Source organism: Clupea harengus, chromosome 16, assembly GCF_900700415.2.
Source record: "Clupea harengus chromosome 16, Ch_v2.0.2, whole genome shotgun sequence".
Lineage (NCBI taxonomy): Eukaryota > Metazoa > Chordata > Actinopteri > Clupeiformes > Clupeidae > Clupea > Clupea harengus.
The window spans coordinates 11,632,722-11,651,042 of record NC_045167.1 but is presented as its reverse complement, the minus strand read 5'-3'; the positions used below and the strand labels follow the sequence as shown (position 1 = coordinate 11,651,042).

General features: G+C 40.9%; 1 protein-coding gene across 1 annotated transcript in view; it reads left to right on the top strand.

Annotated features, from left to right (window-relative positions):
• The window catches only part of tafa2 (TAFA chemokine like family member 2), a 46,182-nt gene that overhangs the window by 9,427 nt on the left and 18,434 nt on the right, over positions 1-18,321 (top strand). The window lies entirely within an intron of this gene.

Below are 18,321 nucleotides of genomic sequence, written 5' to 3'. Positions count from 1 at the left end.
CTTCTGCTGGGGTGTGCTAGAACGTGTGTGTGTGGGTACACTTGCACGCAAGCAAATGCATGTGGAATAAAGTAGAGGTGCACATCCTTCTGACACATCTGTGTTGTAAGTGTGTGTGTGTGTGTGTGAGTATGTATTTGTGAGTTTGTGTGCTTAAAAGTGTGTGTAAATACTAGCTACATACCTAGAAATCCAGAGGCAATCTCGCTCAGCCATCTCAACCACTGCTGCTGCATCATTAGCCAAACCTCTCCTTTCAGATCAGAGGCATCACGCATTAGCTCTCTACACAAGCGTACATCTCCGCATCCACTCAACCATCTCCCTGCCCTCACACCCCACCGCCAAAAAGGTGCGGAAGTTGTCATTTCATTTTGAACTAATCATCTTTTTTTTTTTTTCTCTTTCTGATCTTTAAGTGCCTCTCATGCTCGGTTCAGTCGTAGGCCACCAGGTGGTATTGCAGGGGGAGGAGGTGGGAGCGTGTGAGTGTGACATTTGACTGAGAGAGACCTGCTGCCATGATGAGAGAGAGATAGATAGAGAGAAGGAGAAAGAGAGGGAGGAAACAGAGAGAGTGTGAGAGAGAAAGAGTTGTTAAGTTTGTAAAGGAACTGCCAGTCAAACATGGTGGTTGAAGAAGACTAGCATGGAATATCAGAGGTGGAGCAGTATAAACGATTCAATTTTTTCAGTTCGCTCAGATGTTAAACCAGGAAGTGGAAGTTATGAACTAAACCCGCTGTCTGAGATCAATGACTGGACCTTTTCTTCCCTAAAAAGGGCAACTTCTAACCCCTAGGTAGCGTGCTCATTCTCTGGAACGTTCGATTCCAATTCCTGAGTTCTGGACCAATCACACGGCTCTGTTTCCATGGCACACGCACTCACTGTCACATCCTATCTGCAGCAGGCAGCTAATTCTGGGTCCATCTTTGGGGCACGCTTTCTCACACTGCCCGGTGGCAGCTGCGCTCCACAGCTGAGTTGACACCGGTGCCGTGGCAGGACGAGAGGAGACACAGTGAGAGGTGCTAAAACCTCCACCTCTCCCAGCCACTGCCCCCCGTCGCCGATGCCAACCGTGACCCAGACGAGCTCTCCGAGTGACGTGCTCCGCGCCGACCCGAAGGAAACACTCGAAGGCTTTGAGTGACCCCTCACGTCCGGGGGAAAGGGGGGTGGTGTGAACGAACGCTGAAAGCAATCGGACACCACAAATTAGCCTGTCACTTAGCGTGGATTAAAAGCCCTCGCTAGACACAAGGGTAGAATAACTTTGGCCGTTCCTTCGGCCATCGCCGTTCAATTGTTTAAAGAATGGGAAAAAAGAAAGCTCAGGAGAACAAAATTGGGTGGGGGAAATGCAATTTCATTTTTAATGCTTGTGTGCACACACCTCTTCTGAATTGCCAGTGAGCTTGTTTAATTAAATTTTTTTTTTTTTGGTTAAGTCCCCTTTCTCTTTCTCTCTCTCTCGTAGTCTATCTTTCTTTCCCCTCAACTCTCTCTCAGTCTCTCTCTCTCTCTCTCTTCCATTTAATCTCTTCACTCTCTTAAAATAATGCCTCGCTGGTTCGAGCGAAACGTTGATGCATTCTCTGTGTCCTACGCACACTGGGCCGACCCAATTACACTGAATGCTCAACATTTTCCACCCCTCTGCTCTAAACCCCAGCACAGAGTTCAAAAGCCAGTCTACACAGGACACTCATATTTACTGACATCAATGTGAAATGGTCAGAGCCTCTACCCTGCCTGTTTTAGAACTTTAGAACACTGTCTGCCTGTTTTAGAACTTTAGAACACAAATGATGATTGCCTGTGTTTAAAGCTCTGAACACTCTGATTAGCATCTGGTTAAATGATACTGTGATTAAAGTACAGTGGCTGACAGAACAGGCCTTGATTTTCTCTTGTTACAGAGCTGTTTTTTTCCTACCTTGCTTTCTTTAATGAGGTAATAGGTGTGAAAACCAGTGTAGGTCAAGGGCTACTCCTTGTCTCCTGTCACTGAAGGGAATAGGTCATTTGAAGACAAATCACACACACACACACATACACATTGTATATCTAATGAAGTGTATCATTTTTTTTGCATTCTTCTTTAAGTTCATCCCATTGCGTGATTCAAACATGACACAGGCATATAGTCTAGTTAGAAGAGAAGATCTCCCTGATGACTGAGAAGCTAGGGTGAGGATCAGATTTCCTGTGAGACAAAAAAAATGCAGAAGTGAAAAAACAGACTTTTCTTTCTGTCATGTACCAGACATGGAACCTGGTTTCTTAAGACCCAGGTGTTATTCATTACTTTCTGTTGTGGAGTTAGGCATTGTGTTACAATACATGGTTTAGTGGGCAAGGAAATATGTCGTATATTCGTCGATATCCAGCTCACCTTGGCTCTCTATCTGTTTTTTACCAAGGTCTCCAAACATTTGTTAAAAGGGAACCGTTGAAATACACCTTCCCAAGGTTGTGTGTATCACGAATAGCGAGTGCAGACATCTGTTCTGTGCTTCATCAAAACAGTGTGACAGAAGATTATACACACACACACACAAACACACACACACACACACACACACCCACACACACCCCCCCCACACACACACACACAGAGGAGAGACTGCCATACTAATCTCTGACTATTATTTCTTTTTTTAACCGTAACTGTTGTGTTTTAAAGCCACATTTGGACTACATGCACCATTAGACATTGGAAAGGGAATGTAAACAATGCATATAGAGATTAGCTGGGAATAATGTGCAATTGGAAATACTTTTACACTTAAACATAAATTGGCACCTTAACATTTTAATTGTGTGTGTGTGTGTGTGTGTGTGTGTGTGAGAGAGAGATAGAGAGAGAGAGAGTTATGAATCCATTTTCCAATGCTGCTCTGATGTAATCTATGACAACGTGAGCTGATGTTGGTAACGTTTGGGAACACTGATCTATTATTAAAGTTTATTTTTTATTACATTTAGTAATACATTATCCTTGTTATATTGTAACTATACCGCTACATTCAATGTAACATGTGTAAAAGCCCTTTGATGCTCTGTGACTACACCCTCACTTTTGCTTTAACCTAACCCATTAAAATGAATCAGTGTGCTTCCACCCTTTGCACTGTGCATGATGGTACAGCTGAAGGTATATAGGGTAAAGTGTAGCCATCTGAACATTCTGCCAATGCATATATGTGGCATGACGTGAGACTGGGATTTGATGTGATGTGATGTGATGTGATGTGATGTGAAATGGCTGCAGTGTAGTCAGGTCTTGAGGTGTTAAGGCTGAGGTTAAATAAAGACACAAAACAGAGAGAGACACAGGGAAAGGGTTACTTCCCTAATGTTAATATCATAATAATATATCACACCGTGTATCATCCCTGGGGTCATACCTTACATGTGAAACAGCATTTGGAAAACAAATGACAAACCATAGAGCCGTAGACGCTAATCTCTGTGCTGCTCAATGACTGGAAACCTGCACACTAGCGGAGCTTTAGAGTGAATCAGTGACAGCAAAAACTGTTCCCTTTGCGATGCGGCGAAAGTCATTTAGGAAGATTTATGACACCGGGGGTGAGTTTCGCTCTCTGGGAGTCATCGCTGATGAGCTTCACTGGGGATAATTGCCTAACAGGTATATCAGTCACTACGGCTAATTAAAAGCATTACATAATCTCCCGTCATCTCCTGGTCGTCCTCGGCACCGAATGTGCGCTCACGACCGTAAAAAGGCACCTATAAATAGAAATCTTGATACCTCACATCATACCTCCCTTTTTTGTCAGCAAAGAACTCCACTTACCAGGCTCAACACTTTCTTATGCGTGGCATTGTGTTGCACTGCTGTTCCTGAAAGGATGTGTGGCTGAGTTACAGTGGGCACACTATTTTCCCTGTGTGAGGATAAAATTAAAGATATTTTTTACGTCCCTCCATTTTATTTATGGGAACGTACTTCCAGCTCCTCCAGACTCCAGTACCATTTTATGTCCACTGAATAAAGTTAATTGTATTTTTTCTTAAACTTCAGTTTAATTCTGAGACATACTGTACATTTAATACCAACACACTTCATACATGCATAATGTATAACATGTGGTGGGGTGTTTTTGCTTATGGAAACATATCCAATTTTAATATGTTTAATATTTCATATTTTTCTACAGAACACATTACCTCCACATGCTGTGAAACAACTTGAAATATGCTATATACTACCACAGACAGAAGTTTTCTTCTGACTTTGACATGTTTTTATAGCTCATGGCTATTTCAGTTGTTAAAGGAACTTGCTGTACACTGTGTTTCTGGTGGTGTAAGTCTGCCCACAGACAGAGTATCTTCGGACAGTTTTCAAAATGCATCTGTATGATGACACATTTGTGTAGACAGGAGTAAGTTCATTTGTTCAATAAAACGTTACATTCAATTCCATTTCGGCAGTGAGTGACATTGGATCCTTTACAAGCGCTATAATTATTCCCTTGGGATTAAGATCTTTTCAGTAATTCTGCATCTCTATTAAAGACATGCTTATGTGGAATAATAGAAACTGCCATTTTCCGTTCGTCTGGGAGTTGGTCTTAGTGAGATAGGAGTCTTACTTCTTAGTTCTACCACACTTAGGGGCTACTTTTAGCACTAAGGGACTTTGTGAATTACTCTTTGTCAAAAAAAATGAAAACTACCAAAGTTAGGCCTGACATGCCCATTATTTTTAAGAGTTTCTCCCATGTCGGCAAGTTAGGAGCTACTTTTAGCCTTGGTGTATTTATCAGTAAGGAAAAAGTAGTGGAAGAGGGTTTTATTTTAACGGTGAGGTGATTCTTTCTATTGTAGAGAAACCGGTGAAATGTTTAAGCAGGTGGTACAATTCCACGTTGTGTGTCCGAGCACAGGGTGAAGAGCTTAGAAAATGCATTGTTAAGGCTATCAATACCAATGATGACCTTCTTTCCTGGTAAATTGAAATTGTGGCGCATTCGGTTTTGACCTTTGCCATGCTTAAGGTGGGCCTTGACTGATGAAGTTGCTATATCAGAGGTGGAGAAATTTGAAAGAATCATGAATAAGGAAATGGCTTGGGGTGCCATGTTGTCCAAATATTGTTGCGTTGTATGGAAAAGGAATTTTGGAGTTACCAATGACCAGCTTGGTGGATCTGTTCAAATGTGACCAAAAAAGACCAGCCTGGAGATTACTTTATCTCAGTCTAAGCAGTCAAGAACACTGCTCCAACAGTGAAAACATGGAAGAAGTGGAATACACGAGAAGAGGCTCAGTATACTCAAGATGCATTATAGGGATATCATTGGGCAGGTACAGAGTGGAAGAACAGGGTTTGAAGATCAACTGGAAAGAATTTTGGGCTATGAATGCTAACTGCATTAAATTAACTGTTAGAGCCATTTATAGTGTCCTTCCAATTCCGCAGAACCTCAACCTGCCGCAAGTTGTGTATGGGTGTTGGCTCATTAAAATATATTCTGTCTGGTTGACTAGTTTGACCCAGGGTCACTATATGTGGAGACAATCAGGTTTTAAAATCATTGGCTTTTTTGTTTGAGAATACATGAGTTGAGGTTAACTCTTTTTCGATGAATGACAGGGACAGTAGAATGAGAGGGGCAGGAAAGTGGACACCTGGCATATGGTGCACCTGTTTACTTTATTGAGTTTATGATTGCCTTTGAAGATGTGAGGGAGAATTTGAAAGGAAGAAGCTAAAGTATGCATAACTGGTAGTGGAAGCAAGGGAACACGGTTGGCAAGGACACACAAGACCAGTGGAGATAGGTGTTAGAGGCTTTGTAGCTAAATCAACCACAATGTTTCTGTTGGATTTTGGTTTTCGAGGATGGTCACTCAAAGGAGCTTTAAAGGAGTTGTCTGAGGCTGCAGAAAAAGCGAGCCGGTGGCTGATGCGCTCACAGATTACTTGGGGACGTGAATTAACTTGTATTATGCATGCAAGTGAAATCTTTCAAAGGTGTATCTTGAGGTGTATATGTTGTTGTCCCTGGTATTGACATGTGTCCTAACCTATCATGAGTATGGAGGTGGATGGGTCTGGGATGCCAGACACCACTGTTGAGCCTTCTGGAGGTGTCATGGACCTTATTCAACAAAACACTGACAAATGTCACGATTCGGAAGGCAGAGACCCAATCGCATACCAGATGCAGGAACTGTTCAGGTTTATTTACAAAAGGTTAACAAAATAAAGTCCAAAAGGCAAACACACAAAAGATCCGGGCAAAAACTAGAATTCCAAAATAACACAGAAGACACAGAAGATCCCAACTTAGGGACCCAAGCACTGGCAAAGCAACAATACAAAAAGCAAGGCAGAGCGGGAATACATGAAAGCACACAGCTAATTGACACAGAACTCTCACCATGCTAGTATGACAAACCAACCTGGAACAAAGGACAGACTGAACTTAAATAACAGAGGGGGAACTAGACAAGGGGAATTAACAAGACACAGGAGGTACCAATCAGGGAAACAAACAGGGAAAAGATTGGGAACAGGTGAGGTTCAAAACCAGGAAGTGGCAGAGGGCAGATGGGGGCGGAGTCTCAGGACAAAGACAGGAAACACATGGCCGGACAAGACAATCACAACAAGCACATGACAACATAAACAAACAGGAAAAAGCACATGTCAGGAATCAAGAAACATAAAAGGAAAACAGAGCAGGATCCTGACAGACAAAGGAAGGTGTCTATTTGACAGTCCCACTAAAATGCTCACAACGTCATCTTTGTTGCTGTTGCTGTTGTTGTTTGTTGTTAAATTTGATTGTCATATTAGATTGTCATACTAGTATATAAAAAAAACAGCTGTTTGTCAGTGTGCTAATTGTTTGGGCCAAGAGTCAGAATATGTAACTGAATCATCCTTGTCTTTCACCCCTAGTGTCTCTCTCCAGACTCGCTCTTGTGGATGTGTTGTTGACTGGATGTGTTGATTAACACATGTGGTATGGAACCTGGCATCTGTTCCCATGGTGACAATGGCTGCGTTTACCTTGTGTGCCATCAGCTTCATGTCTTTTACCTGAGTAGCTATACTAGCAGAGCAGGATGTCTGTGCCTTCCTGGTCAGACATCTTCTAACAGTATAGGTATTTGATCAAATGTATTTCCTCGTATGATATTACTCTGATCTGTAAATGGATGTGGACAAAAGTGTCGATTCAATTGCATTATTTCAAAAGCAATACATAATGTTAATGAAGGGGATATATCAGTATTTGCAACACGTTAGAGATCTTTCAAACTTTTAAAGACATTTCATTGACACTTGAAATACTCATGTCTGTGTAATTTGATGATTTATCCCTTCATAAATCATATGCCTTTTTGAAAATACTGACATAAGATCATAATAAATGTTTGTATTATATATAATAAGTGTAATAAACACTTGTATTTGACACTGATTTTTCAGAGGGATGAAAAAACCATATCATGTAAGTGCAGGCATATTACAAAGCATGCACATACACATGTACAGCAGAACCACTACAGACCATTGAGAACAGATAAATATTACAGAGAATGATAGGCGAGATTAAAGAGGTATCCACCGTTCAGGCATTCTTAGGTCCTCTGGTAGAGTATTCCAAAGGCTGGGAGCATAGGAACTAAAAGCTGCCTCTCCATGTCTCTTTGTCCTGGCCTTTGGAACTGTTAAGATTTCAGTGCCAGAGGACCTCAGGGATCTACTGGGTGTGTACCTTGAGAGCATGTCTGACATATATTCAGGTGCATGACTATGGAGTAATTTATAGACTAGTAAAATAATCTTGAAATCTATTCTGAAACTCACATGTAACAAGTGCAATGATTTTAAGACTGGCGTGACTCATGCTGCTGCATTCTGTATTATTTGTAATTGACTAATGGCTTTTTTTGGTAGACCAGACAAGAGAGAGTTACAGTAGTCTAGCCTGCTTGTGATAAAAGCGTGCATCAGTCTTTCAGTGTCAGCCTGTTATTATCATGAGTGCAAAGAGTAAACAAGTTCACTGTACATTATCTTACTGAAGACGACACACATATGCATTTAAGCACCTGTCCTACCCATGCTGGGCACATGAATAATACATATACCAAGTGCCCCAAGTATACAAGTGTTCAAGTGTTCATGTGTGGAAAATGGTAAAGAACCCTTGCCAGCAGCCTACTCAGTGCAAGAGGGTTAAGACCTGTGATGTTTTCAATTCCCTTTTGGGTTTAATAGACAAACCTTGCTGCGCAGTCACTTAAAAAAAGAAAGAAGAAGAAAAAACAGATATTGGTGGGCTATTACTTCAGGTTGATTTCAAATATTCTGAACTAGTAGCTTTGACAATGAATAGAAACGGAGGCCTTTGATGAAAGAGGTAGTAGGTCAGTAACAGAAAAAAAACACATCATTAACTCCTCTAAGCTTTTATGTATCTATTTCTCGCTGTCCATTTAAATTGGAGCTGACTTGTCTGGATGCTGGTGCTTTGATGCTGGTAATGTAACACTCCTCACTCCTCTCTTCTCCTTCGCTCTCCTCCTCCTCCTCGCCACTGACGGTTCATGAATGAGTTGTGCCGTGCAGAGAGGTCGTTTGAAGGCAAATAGGATGTTTTCCTCCCCTGTTCAGGCACTTCTCTTGTCCTTGAGACAAACCGAAAAGTATAACTGTTCAACGACCATGGTAATTAAGAGAGAGAGGATAGAAGATGAGAGTCTCTATCATTTAACAATGGTAGCTGCTCTGCAGTCACTGGTGTTGACCTACTGTCAGTGAAATGTACTGGAGCATACTGGATAGAGTGATTGTCAGTGAAAGATTTCGTAGCCTTTTGTTGGCTAGGAGAGTGGAGAGAGACAGGACATGAGTGGGAGAGAGACGGGTGCTGGCACTGGGAAATGACAGCGGGCCTAACACTGGTCCCCGTGGGTGCCTCGGTGAAGAGTGGTAACGGACATTGACACTAATGCTTATGACACTCTCACCAAACACATCAGAATTAAATATGTACAAACACCAGTTATCAAAGAGGAGGGCAAACTAAATTGTTCCTCTGTATGGCTGTACAGCTTTGGTTTTAGTCAAGAGCAAATGCATATCATATATATATATATATATATATACACACTTACATATATACATATGTGTGTGTGTCTGTGTCTGTGTGTTCATATGTAGACAGGTTCAGAGGGGAGATAAATAAGATAAATAAGAGGCTTATGAGATGGTATCTAAGATTCAAGAGGCTTGTACACAGTATGGGTTGTCTGGCAGTACCCGGCAGGAATATAGGCATAATCTGATAAATATAAAATATAAAAATATACCACGCCTGGGCTCTTCCCACTCCGTTATGGCATCAGAATGTGAAGGGTTGTCTGGTGTCACTCCGTGCTGTTTCTTAGTTATGACTAAAAATAAAGGTTCAACACGAAAACATTCTCAGTGTTCTAAACTCTGCGGTCGCTGGCAAATTAAACCCGATGACCAGGGATAGAGCTGTCAAAGCTCCGGAGACTTAAACTCCCACACACATATGCCTTCTCTTCACTTAATTCCCCGCTGGTCCTCGAGTGTCCAGTGGCTTAGGTCTGCGATTAGCGAGAGGAGATGAGTGTTGCCCACATGTGCCAGAACAGTGGCAGAGAGGTGAGGTCTCTGTGGTTCTCTCCAACACCCTAGTTATAGAATCCCAGACGTCGCCCTTGTCGTGAGCTCTTGTGTTAACGGATGGCACACTATCATACACACACATGCACACAGCCATATAAAAAAGTTCATGCACATATACACCCACACACACCAAAATACCCAAATAGGAAACAGTACTGTATATACTGAATGTCACAAATAAGTTGGCACTGGCTGTCAAAAAGTCTAAGGAGAAGTTTCTCTGATGGCTTCACATGTTAAGCTAGTTTTCACCATAAGGAACAGATGGACAGGGTGTTAAAGCTGTAGATACTGCCTGTTCCCACCATCACTGGAAATAAAGAGGTGGTTGAGTGGTTTTACCATCATACTTTGCAACAGTTTCTGTGCGAAACAGTGTCAAAGCAAAGTGATGGTGTTAATGTAAATGTGTTTGATATTTAAATGTTTACTCTTCAAACAGATGGTTGCAACATTGAGCATTGGCCAAAACCTTCAGATTGTTAACTTTCTATTTAACATGACTTTATAGTATGCATGTACGCATTTTGAATATATAGTGTGTCACAAAATAAATGTATGTGTTACAAGAATTGAAATCTTACACCGTGCTCATTCTGAAAATGTTTCATCTTTGTAGTATCACGAACCAGACAGCCATAAGAGTATCACAGCCACTTGTCTGCAACTTGAGAGCAATTAAAAAACCTGTGTCATCATACATCGGGCCTGACAAGCAGACTTCAATTAAAATGCCAGTACTCTCATCCTTTTTTTTTACCCGCTCATTCTCTCGAAGCCATTTGCTTTGCCCCCCCTCCCTCCCCCTTAATGGAGACATCAAAAAGCTTTCACGGCGACTGTCGCTGTCTGCTTCCACCTTCCTTTTGCCCTTAAAAGTCCAGCTGGTGAGACATATGATGCCCGACTAAAAAATTATTCATAATTAATGCGGCCAGACAGATCAAAAATAGGCAGCATATGTATCATGAGACCCACTTGAAAAGGGTAAGACTATAAAATGGTGAGAGTGTGAGAGTCAAATTGATTGGTGCGAACAAGGCGGTTATATGGGACTCCTAATGGTGCCAGGTATCGTCTTTTTTTTTCTCTTTTCTTTCTTTCTCTCTTTTTTTCCAAGGACATTGCCTGAAATCGCACACTAGTTAGCTAGTATTTAAGGAGACGGAGGGAGAAAGTGGAGGGAGAGCAGAAATCCTTGATCAAAAGAAACGGGCTGCGTGTTTGACAATAGTTTTGTTAAGCCGTGTTTAAGTTGCTTATATCTTTGTAAAGATCATTGCAAATGGTTCTTGGTTCTTAAGTCTTTAATACAGCCACATGGATAAGAGCTCAGAAATTATTTTATTTCAGGTAAAGGGGGAACATTTATTCTAATCTTTAAATGTCTAAAATTCTTCCGAATACATTAACGGTACATTTTCAATAACACTTAATTCGGATACTCCATCTACAGAGACTTTACAGATGGTGTGTTGAAATTCAAGTTCAGTCTTTCTAATTGTTTATTGTTTATCACCTTAACCAAACCAAACCCCTAACCCTAACCTTAACCATAAACTGCAGTAAACATAGTTTCAACAGATCATTTGTTTATAATCTGTAGATAGTCTTTAGGGGACCATCCAAATGTCATACATACAAATATATATATTTTTAACACCCAGCAGATGCTATAGCACAAAAAGTAACAGCTAAATGAATATAAAATGATTATTTTTTAGCTGGATTTGCACAATGTTTTATTTAACAGCTCTCGGCTCTCGAGGCCAGGAATGTGATAGCCAGATGCTAGGTCTGTTTCTTGATCCCTGGCTGTGACATGTGCGATCCAGGCTGCCAAAGCTTCGCCAAGATGTCAAAACAACAAATAGTAGTGTCAGGTGTCATGTCATGTTAACAGGAGTGCCGTGTATGTGTGGCATCCTGTCTGTTTATCATATTGGGTGTTCCTGGACTGTTTACAAAAGGGGAAATGCCTCACATATGTTGGAAAGCATGCAACAGGAAGAGAAAGAAAGAAAGAAACAGAAGAAAAGATAGAGAGGAGGACAGGTAAGAAAGGAAGGAAACGCTGGAAGGAAGAGAGAACTTCTCATGTTGGGAAGAAGTTACAACATGTCTTACAACGGTTACAACAGTGTTATGTCTTACAACGGTTACATCCGTGTTATGTTATTTATTTATTTACGGATAGGCTGTTCACTCCACCCAATCACTCAGAGACCCAGCGCAGATATCTAGGGCCAGCTGCTCAGTGTTTTACTTATCTTATTTATATTTATTTTGTATTTATATATTTTATTCCTATTACCTTGTAACCCGCTCTTACCTTTAACTCTCCTTGCTGCTATTACACCTGAATTTCCCTACGGGGATTAATAAAGGTTTATCATCATCCTCATCATCATCATGTCTTGCCAGACTCTGAGTAACTTTGGAGTATGGCTCACAGACACACTAAATCAGATAGCAGAATGAAATGTACTAAATCTCCCCAATTGGAAACTTTCCCCCAGATTCATTTTGAAGGCATGTGGTCATGTAAAGCAGGGGTCCCCAACCTTTTTTGCACCACGGACCGGTTTAATGTAGGCATTATTTTCACGGACCGGCAGATAAATACAGCAAAAATAAAATAACAAGACCGGCATAAAAACGAATGTTAAGTGCATGAAAAATACAACTCACCATTGTACTGACTTGTACTTTATCCTATAAAGCAGTGGTTCTCAAAGTGGGGGGCGCGGACACTCTCCCGGGGGGGCGCAATGTCACAGACGGAGAAAAAAAAAAACGTCGAGGACCTATGACTGTTTAGTGAAAGCTCCCTCAGTGGCGAAATGCAAAGGGCTGGACTGACACAAACAAATCAAATACACAGTTTAATTTCTGATCCACCAATAAAACGGAGAGTTATCATTTGAACGCGAGTTGCACCTATGCTTCCGTGTATAAAAGTAACTGCAGGGACAATTCTGGCATTCATGAAAGTTTTCTCATCTGGGCTTTGTTTTTAACTTGTACCAGAATTTAAGAACGCTAAATAGCAGTGGTGAATCAGCCAGATTGTTTTTAAGGGCTTAATTTGTGAGAAACCGTTGGTGATTGCGCTAACGTCAATTCTACAGACATCCTCCGATTTAAATAATTATAAAAATAAAAAATATGAGAATATTTTAATCATTAACAATTACGTTTCACATTTAAATGTATGCTTCTAAGAGGCATCGTAATGTTCTAAAAAAGCACTACACGAACACTGCAAATATAAGTGAATCAATAAATAAGCATTATGGACACATTCTGCAACAGTAGCCTACCTCCACCTCTGCACTGGTGAAGTTAGGTCTGCGTTTAATCCACAGGTGCTTGCTTTCTGCTTTGACATGATTTTGATCAGTCTGAAGTTGATTTCGCGTTGCTGTGGAGTCTGTGGATTGTGCACACGTCTCTTCAGTTGCATGCCTCTAAGAACGTTTGTTTTCTTACTCATTTTCGCTAGTTTGCGTGCTTGTTTTTTGAGTAACATATCTCGTGACCGAGAAAAGGGTCTTGACTTGTCAAGAGGCACAGGCGAATGTTACATCAGACTCTAATAATTAATACAACGGAAATTATATAAATTATTTATTCTTTCTTTGCGGCCCGGTAGGAAATGCCTCACGGACCGGTACCGGGCCGCGGCCCGGTGGTTGGGGACCACTGATGTAAAGGATGAATGAACACACCTGACCTTCTCATAAGCTGTCCAGTCTATTCACAATGTAAGAACAGCTTCTACAGCCTGACGTTGCCAAATATACAGGATAGCCAGCTAGCTAGCATTTGTCATTGCCAACTCTGCTGCTATATTGGTGTTTTGTAGGGCTTTTCGGTCTTTCGTCTTTTAGCTAGTTAGCTCAATAGTTTTTAGTAAAAGCTCCTTACTGCTGCTTTGATTTAGAAGCCGACTCCCTTAATCTTTCATTAATTTCTTTATGTGTGATTACCAACCCTTCTATTATCAATGAATCCTTGCGAAAAAAATAGGCTGAATATTCCCTTAACAACAGTTACTATTTCATAGTGACTAAATGTACCTCAAAAACCATGCATGGCCATCACCCTCCAGTTATTGATTATTCTCTAAGTGGTAGCAAAAATGTTGGAATTGGAAAAAGGAACTGGAAAGAAATGAATTGTAGTAAGATTAAAAGAAAAAAACAACACTGACAAGACAGCTGCTGGAGGAGTTCAGAAATACAATGTAGCTTCATTCACATGCTGCTCTGCTGTAATAACACAGTGGGTGAAAAAGTCCAATAGAAAAACACACATTTGCAAACAGAAAGAGGCTGCCTATATATGCATACAGATGAAAATTTAACAAAAAAGGAGTGAAGAGTCTATGCAGAAGCATGTTAACAAAAGTGATTACACTTTAAGAAGTGCTGTTGTTTTTTGCTACAACAAAGCCTAAAATTAATTAACATGGAAAGAAGTCTTTGCGGCAGACTCTGGATTAATTATGTACGTCTCCCCAGTGACCGTGTATAGTAATACTTGGTTTGTTTTTTGCAATACTTCAGAATCTTTGTGTGATATTCTTTCTCTACTATGCCCATGGCCATCACACACATGCATTTTTCATATTTCCCCAGGGGATATCTTGTGACAAAGAGACATGCATTAAACATGAGGTTGTATTAGAATAAAACACACAATCACAATTGTGGAGCGCTTCTCAGCCAGTCTGACTGAGGAAATAAGTTTTATAGAAGACAGCATGCTGGTAACGGGCAGATTTGAAGGCCAATCTTTCACATTTCCTTGTAGTACATGGGAGAGGTCATTGTTGCTCTTCCATTGAAAAAGAGTACAGTGTCCTGTCCTTTTAAGAGACGCAGTGGTTTAATGATATACTATATATGCAATGGCCCAGTGCTGTTACTTGTGTATCAGCATGGAAGCAAAATGTACATACTTGAAATAACTTGGTATAGAGCTTGGAGTGTCAGATTTTGAGATGTTTTGAATATTGAGCTGTTACTTACACACACTGTCCTCACAAAATACTAACTAAAACATGTGCTAACTACAAATCAGTAACACACTCTTAAGTATTTAATTTCACTCACTACATGCACAAGGTGCAACACACACACACACACACACACACACACACACACACACACAGAGATGCGTACTATAATATAAGGCGGAGATGCGTACTATAATATAAGACAGAGATCCAGAGTGATGTGTCACCTTCTATGGAAGAGTGATGTGATGTGATGAGACTAGGGATGCACGATATTGAATTCTAGCCGATATTCGATATGCCGATATTTACAAGCTCATTTTGGCCGATTGCCGATGCCGATACCGATATATACACCTCTGCTTTTTAATTATTGAAAAGTCTCTCCTGTACTAGAATGAATCTGTTATTATGATAGGGTATTGCTGTAGATACGGGACATTAAAAACTTGATTTGTATCATTTTAGAAATAGACATTCACTCATGAAACTATTGAAATTATTTCCAAAAAGGCAAATTTATTTATATTTTCACGTCACAATTTTCATACTTGAACAGTACCAACTTGAACAACTACACTCTGGAAATGCAACTAGGCTAACTTGGCAAGCTAACGTTGGTTAACTGACTTACAGTTTAATAACATCCCTTCTAGGATTTCTAGACTAATCTATGTAAGGTTATTGCCAAGTTAGCTATATAAATTCCATATATGCAAAAGTAAGCCATGTACAGATAGCGTGGGCTCGTGACATAACGTTTCACATCCCGTCAAATGAGATCATCAACTTCGCTGGTGTCACGTAGCATGCAAGCTAACCAGCTAGTGTTGTCCAGCTAACTAGCAACTTATTAACTTCTATTAGCGTGCGACAGGTAATGTTGCAAAGCGTTTCACGCGGGTGGTCTGCATCTATGCATGCAACCTACGTTACGGCCAAGCTGTCGTCTCCTCTTCCATCTCCTGAAAAGTTTCCTGACAAATAGCATGTCAACATCCTCTGATACTATGAAGTACTGCCACACAGCCGACGTGTTGAATTACGTTGTTGGCGCTCATAGTAACCAAAACATTTGCTTCGCGTGCGCATCATTTGAACGTCACTTTATCGGCCAGGTACATCGGCAGAAATGTTCATATCTGCAGATGCCGATAATTACGTTTTGAAGCTTTTATCTGCAGATACCGATGTCGTGCCGATATTATCGTGCATCCCTAGATGAGACTGAGGTGACCTGTGGGAGGGGATACAGACAGTGCATCTGATTACAACTTGTGCGGGGAAATCTGTGCGTTTTATAAGAATGGGTATAATAGAAGGTAATGCATTTATGGTGCATTACCGAGGAAGCCTGTCTCTAACAGCTGCAGCTTTTATAGTCACATAACAAACTTATCAGACCTGTCTGATAGACACTCACACTGTGATTACCATGTGAGGGTAGGTACATGGAGGTAGAGTAGGTAAACCATTAAGCATTGTGTCACCAATATTGAAAAGAATAAGTAGGTTAACCATTATGCATTGGGTCAGCAATATTGGAAAGGATAGTTAAAAACAAGATGGCTGGGATTCTTTCTTTTCTTTCCTGCTGTGTGAAAATAGCCGTGTGGAATGCTGAAGGTCTTGCATTAGTATGAATAACATCACAGACATATCGACCACATATCAACATCTACTCTCTCCCAGTCTTTTTGTAACACTTATCTAACAGTGCCTAAGTGTTACCAACTGTGTTGTGTTTTCTTTCTTTTCATTCTCTCTGTCTCTCTTTCTTTCTGTCTTTTTTTTCTTCTCTTTTCATTTTAGTTTTCTCCCCTCGAGCTTGTTGGCAGATTCACTCTGGGGGCATCCTACAGCACTTCTATCCTGTGCTCAAGATATCATTACTGGGCGGTCCCATTAAGTATGTGATTAGTAGCAGACTCAGTAAATTGGATGCTCCTTTTGACACTCATTGCCACTGCAGGTTGCGGCCTCATCAGATTTCAATTTGAGCCGTGCCCCTCGTATGCTCATACATCTGCCCGTTCTCAAGTGTCTGTACATCATGAATAATAATGTTGGGTAATGACAGAGGCAAGCAAAGAGAGCAACAAAAGATAGTGCCCCCATGTGATAGAGCGTGATGAGAACGCAGACAAATATAATGAATGAATTACTGCTCCCACATCAAATTAAAACCTATGCGTGATCTGAACCAACATTTCTCCACTGACTTGCCAGGGTATATATAGGCGAGTGGGCAAGGTCAATCTCAGAGCTCAGATTGCTGTCAGCCAGGGATGCGTTTCCTGGAAGCATCATTGTACAAACAACCTTCCATAAATGACAGAAAGTATTTTTTAACTCTTCCTCACTTAGTGACCAGGAGCATTGCACAACAACACGTTTTACAGATGCATACCAGGCCAGTAGCGCCCTGATCTGGAATGGCTTGGAATGAATGTTACAGCTGGATGGACAGGTATCTGAATAGTTTTAAAGAATGTCTGTGTACTTCCACGAAAGTTATTTTAGATGTTCACACTGTTATCTGCGCCTGTGTTCTGATTTCGTAGTTTACACCTTGGTATACTCCTGTGATGGGAAGGTGTCTCTTTCAAGACATGGCTCTTGTTTCTATCCTATTCAAACATAATGTAATTCAATCCAAAAACCTATAATCTGTAATAGCATCAGATTTTTTTTATTTTATTTCATGCTGAACAAATGTCTAAACTGACTCTTTTCCATACCATCTTTGCATTCCTCTATAAATTCATAAGGAGAGTTAATCATTCTCGTTCTAACAGAGAAAAATCAATGAATCTGTCTGTCAGTCTCTTCCTGCTCTTAAAGCATACCTCAGGGCAAAGTCCCGGTATCAAAACATCATTGGAAAAAAGGCAAGTTTGAAGCAAACTTAATAGCCTGTGTAAAGGAATCCCTAATCAATATGTCAATTAAGGCGCAGAGGGAAACAGGAAGAGAGAAGGGACAGGAAGGCAATTAGATGAGAGGGTGAAACCGACCGTGTAACCTGGCATCCCACATGGTCGGGCGATACTTTGTCTGCTGGGTCGTCATCGCCGCTCTTGTCACCCTCTCCACACAAGATCCATTCCTGTCAGCAAAAGGAAGAGAGAGCAAGAGAGAGAGAGAGAAAGAGTGGGAGAGATAGAGAGTGATAGAGAGAGAGAGAGAGCGAGAGGGAAGAGAAGGGATTGAGCAGTATTTGTTTCTGTGTCCATGCCTTAGACAGATTTTCACACAGTGAAAGACATTGACAGATTTTCACACATCAGACTAAGTTAAACCAAGCTGTACCACTCCAATACTCAGGCTGTCTCGCATATGTCTAAAGTCAGTCAGGAAGTGATCAAGACTTCAAGACACCCAAACACAGTGAATACTAGCCCTATGGATATGTTCTAGATTCCTTCAAATATATAGAATATGCTTTCTGACATGTGTGATGAAAGGAACTCAACGATTCCACCGCACACCAATTTGAAAACACAGGAACATCATCCTTTGTGTTTCAGTGGCTGTAATTTGGACTTGGAACGGCACAATCCTCAAGACACTGAATGAT